This window comes from Dioscorea cayenensis, chromosome 11 (genome assembly GCF_009730915.1).
Source record: "Dioscorea cayenensis subsp. rotundata cultivar TDr96_F1 chromosome 11, TDr96_F1_v2_PseudoChromosome.rev07_lg8_w22 25.fasta, whole genome shotgun sequence".
Classification (NCBI taxonomy): domain Eukaryota; kingdom Viridiplantae; phylum Streptophyta; class Magnoliopsida; order Dioscoreales; family Dioscoreaceae; genus Dioscorea; species Dioscorea cayenensis.
The window spans coordinates 21631016-21636447 of record NC_052481.1 but is presented as its reverse complement, the minus strand read 5'-3'; positions in this window follow the sequence as shown (position 1 = coordinate 21636447).

The following is a 5432-nucleotide window of genomic DNA, read 5'->3' as shown; positions in this document are numbered from 1 at the left end:
CCTGGCGACCCATTATCAAGCGGATTCTCACTGTATAGCATTCGGCGTTGCCCGTGTCACGTTGGCCGATGTGGCACCTGTGTCGCTCCCTCACCGCCTGCTCCTCTCATGGGACACCCATCAGCCTCCGCACGCCTACCTACTCTTCTCACGTGCTTTGAGCAGCGGTTTTGACAAATGAAAACGCTGCGGATTCCACAGCTGACCCAGATGCTCGTCATCGGCGCGATTGCCTCTTGATATTCGCACTCGGTTGCAGGCATCTTCCCGCACCGCGTATTGAGCTGTGGACTATCTCGAGCGCCCGATACATGCTGCGCTCGAGCCTGACAAATCTCACGACCTTATACCGCCTCCACTGTGGTCTTGACCCAGAAGTGAGGATACGATCCGACGACTCTATCATCTTGGGAGCTGCCACCTACATGGCGATCGATTGTCTTTGACTCCTCCCTGTCAGGCTGCCTCACGCTGTCCCAGATTCTTACGTGCCCGATTGCTGCTTCGCTGGCCGTCGTGAGCTGGGCATGATGGAGTCACGCAGTATGATGAGGTTCCTCCACATGCGCCTCGCACTGAGGCCTGAGAGCAGAAACTCCGGGCCCGCCACTCTCACGTCCCCTCTGCGCATATTCCTTTGGACGGGCATTTGCATGTGTTCAGTTCTGTGACGAGGAACCCGCCTCCCGCTTTCCTTCCCGAGGGAGAGTAGTGCTTTCAAGTGCGGTCCCGCCTTCCTTCCATCTCCTTCGACCTCCTCACTCCTCTACTAGACCCCCGGCTCCCTCCTATCATCATCTCGCGCTCTTCCTCTCACACGCTTCTAGATCGCCTCAGTGATTCGTCACCAACGCGTGGCTTCATTTGGCCATCTCGAAAGGATCGCCGCGAAGGCGCATGGGACTTCCAGCGTGACTCACTTCCTACGGTGCTAACTCCACCACCTCTGCTCGCTCACTCCCTCCATTGGGCAGTGCATCGTTCGCTCGTGTGTCGCCTCCATCACCGCCCGCACCACCATCTTCACTACTCGTCTCATGCGTTGATCAACGTGTTGTTAAGCGCGATGTTTCGTCGCCTACTTGAAATCCCATTTCAGCGCACACCACTAGCTTAAGCCTGCAGTCGGCTCGAGGTTCCTCCCTTCTACCCGGTGCTCCGTCCTCTCTTTGGCTTCTTGATCGCGCTTCCTTCCATGATGATGCCACTCTCCTATCCATCATCTCTGGAAATCCCACTTCGTTACATATCCACATGTTCGTGACCGTCTTGATATGCACTTTTCTCTTCTTCCTATTTCCATCTCTCTCAGTCCCTTTTCTTCGCACGCCTTCTTTGTTTCATATCTCCGCTCTATGTTCCTCGCTTTATCAAAGCTGAACCGTATGTTCAGTGGGCGAGCTCACCTTTGACTGTGACGATGCCGATTATTTTGATCGTGACATCATGTCGTATGCGGGATCACATTGGGATCTGTGGGTCGAGCCGGCCGACGCCCTAATGGAGTTCGTGGGCGGGATACCCCTTCAGCACTTGTCATCTCGACTAGCCTCCCCATCGCTGTATCACGCCGGCAGTTTCATCTCACATTGCATGCGCATCATATATGCACTTTGGCCGGCTCAGGTTCCTTCTCGTATGTCCACTCTTGTTCGCCTCTTTGGAGTCTTGTGAGTCAGTTTCCTTCCTTCGACAGTCGTTTGTATTGTAAGCTTGGTAAACAGCTGACAACGCTTCTTCCATATCAACTTTCGAAAACAGTAGATCTCGGACTCATCGCCTCCTTTGAACTTATGGTCTATTCTCGAATGCTCGGCCAGCCTCCCTTTGTTTCTGTGCGGAGGTAAACTCATATTATGTTATTTTTACTGATGACTACAATCGCTTTATCTTTGGATCTACTTGATGACCATCGTAGCCAATTATCGCCTTATATATCGATCTTTTATAGCCATGGATTTCACACCCAATTGACGCGGCTAAGGTCTTTTCGGTCGGCACGGTGGCGAATACACACTTCTCCAGCTTTTCAGTGCTCTGTGCTTCTAAGGGTATCATCATTTCGCCATCTGTTTCTGCGATCATCCTCGAGAATGGGAGTGGCTGAGGCGCAGCATCGGCCAGTTATCTTTAGAGGGCACTGTGCTCTTCTTCTTGGTGCTTTTCTTCCTCCTCATTTTTGGGTTGATGCTATTAGTACAGCTATTTATCTAATTAACCTTCAACCTTCATCTACCTCCATGATGCATGACCGGAGAGTGTCTTCATGGGACACCTTCTCGACTATGATCATCTTTGATGTTTTAGTTGTTGTTTTGTTTTACTAGCACCCTCGGGGAGCGGACCAAGCTCACCGCCCGATCGTCTCTTGTGTTTTCGGGATATAGCCTTGGGCATAAGGGTTATCGTTGCTATCATCCTGTTACCCTCATATCTGCTGATCTCCGTGATGTCACGTTTGATGAGAGCCGCCCTTTTTATACTTCTCCTCTCTCTTACGTGAGTCTGCATCTCCCTCGGTTCCACTATCTTTTCTTTTCCTACCAATTCTCCGAGGATGGTTCTCACAATGCCTCATCTCCTCATTACGCGCTCCTCAGGAGCTTCTTAGTCACTCCTCTCTTGACCCTCGCTTCTCCACTCTCATTGAGTCTCCTGTCTGTGTCTCACCCACTTCTTTTTCACTTTTCCCCTACTCACCTTTACAGATTCGTTTATCTTACCATCGTCGGGATCATAGTGGCCTCTAGCAGGCGAGGTCCACTCTCGGCGCCTCTCGCTGTCGATCCACGTCTCGAGGTATCCTCTCATCCCTCTTTCACGAGATTGTTTCTCTTTTCATCCGACCTATTGCGTATGCCTCTCTGCTCCGTTGTCTCGGATGTCATTTGAGCGGTGCTACCTACAAGGAAGTGGTTCGATCCCCTGAGTGGAGGATTGCCATGGTTGAGGGCTTGATGCTGTCTCGGGACTCACACATGGGATATAGTTCCTCTTCACTGCTCCATGCCCACTCCTATTACTTGTCGATGGATCTACGAGTGAAGACCCGTCTCGATGGGGGTGGCGTCTTGTTGCCATGCCTGTTTCAGTGAGAGTACATGGCCGTGATTATGAGACTTTTTGCCCGTGGCACATACTGCTACTGTGCGTACATTAGTTGCTATCTGCGGTACGTTCAGTAGGTGGGTTCTTCATCGACTAGATGTGAAAGCGCCTTTCTTCATGGGGACTTAAAGGGAGGAGGTTTATGACTCCTCAACACGGCCTTCAGGTGCCTCCAAGCTCTGTTTGTCGTCTTCGCCGGGCTCTCTATGGTCTCAAACAGGCTCCACGTGCCTGGTTTGAGAGGTTCAGCACAGTAGTTGAGGCTGCTGGATTTACTCTGAGTATACATGATCCAGTCGTCTTCATTCGATTCTTTACCTCGTGGCGGACCATTCTCCTACTATATGTGGATGATATGATTCTTCTCGGTGATGATTCCGCTCACATTACTTTTGTGAGCGAAGCTGTGAGTTTCTTGATGATCGATCTTGGTCCGCTTTATGGGTATCGAGATCACCTCTCATCGATGGCTATCGATCTATCTCGTGGTATCCTCTCGATCTTTCTCGATCGCTCGGCAGCAGATACTTGTCTCGCTACTACTAGCGATGGAGTTGCATTTGCAGCTTCGTGCTTCCGATAGGGTTCCATTATCAGATCCTTCTCGCTATTGGCATCTTGTTGGTAGCTTGGTATATCTTGCCGTTACACGTCCTGACATTTCTCATGATGTGCATATTCTTAGTCAGTTCGTTGCGGCCCCCACTTCTGTCCATTATGGGCATCTTCTCCGGGTCTCTGCGCTATCTTCGTGTAGCCTTTGCCTCCTCGTCGTCTATTCTACTCACACGGTCCACTCTTGGGTTAAAGGCCCTATTCGATGCTACTTGGGCCGACTCTCCCCGATGATCGGGTCTCAGTCCTCTGGTTTTTGTATCTTTCTTGGGTCTTCGCTTGTTGTTTGGAAGACTAAGCAGATGTCTGTTGCCAAGTCTAGTCTTTGAGTCGAGGTTCGTGTTTTTAGCTTCTACCCGACTGCAGGAGGTACTTTGGATTCATTGGATTACTGAGGGATTTTGGAATCTTGATCCATTCACCCGTTCCCATTCAGCTGCGATAGTATAGGCGCTCTTCGATTGCTGTGGATCCGATCAAAGCATGAGCGACCAAACATATTGGTGTCGATGCCCACTTCACTCATTGTCGTAGTCCGTGCTCGCTGTATGTCACTTCATTATCTTCCTACTGAGGTCCAGGTCGCTGATTTTTTCACTAAGGCACAGACACGTGATCAGCATCAGTTCATGTTATCCAAACTCAAGACGTATGATCCGCCTTGAGTTTGAGAAGTGTATATATATATATATATACATGTATGTGTATGTATGTAGGCGATGGGGTATATTCATATCTTTGGCTTCTATATGAAGACCTATGTTCTCACTTGATTTCATCAATGAATAAAGATTAATTCTTTCACTTCTCCTATCTTCCATATCAGGTCATCTCACGCCTTCTAAGATTCCCTCCAGGAGATAACTCACCTAGCAGTGAGACACTGATGTGCGCCACAGTGCCCTACTGCCTCACGGAATCGCTCAGAGATCTCAAAGGAGACTCATCCTTCCATTGCTTTCTTTCTCTCTTCTTACTTTTGACTATTCCTCATTTTTCCTTGAATAAAAAAATGGCAAAATTGAGTCAATAAATATCTAATTCTATGCAGGTGGTCTATCTCAACTTAAGCGCTATAGAAACAGTAAATAAAATTGACTCAATTATATTGGTAAATTATATAATTAATTAGACCGGTCAATAGGTGTACTGTTAGTGTAATTGATCGGATGAGTATTAAGGTGATTAATGCTGTATATTAATATTGGACCCTTTTATTTCTGATAATTTGTCCACGTTATCAATATATATAGTGTTTGCATTCCTCACCTCGACTGAAGTGTCAAGGTGATATGATGGTCCAAGACCGTTCAAACATGAACCAAACATCACGGAACAACATGCCTGACTAGCAAGTGAACACGGAGCAAAAGTAGCCCTTGGCTGGCGTTCAAACTAGAACATTGTCTTGTGTGACTCTTTCTCTTTTTGTCTCTCTCTCTCACTAGAACATTCTCTTGTGTGACTCTTTCTCTTTTTGAACATTCTCTTGTGCGACTCTTTCTCTTTTTGTCTCTCTCTCTCTCTCACTAGAACATTCTCTCGTGCGACTCTTTCTCTTTTTGTCTCTCTCTCTCACTAGAACATTCTCTCGTGCGACTCTTTCTCTTTTTGTCTCTCTCTCTCTCTCTCTCCATTGTCAGGCTTCCAGTTCCAGGTGAAAACTAAAACCATGAGGAAACAGAACACCATTCCGTCTCATCTGCATC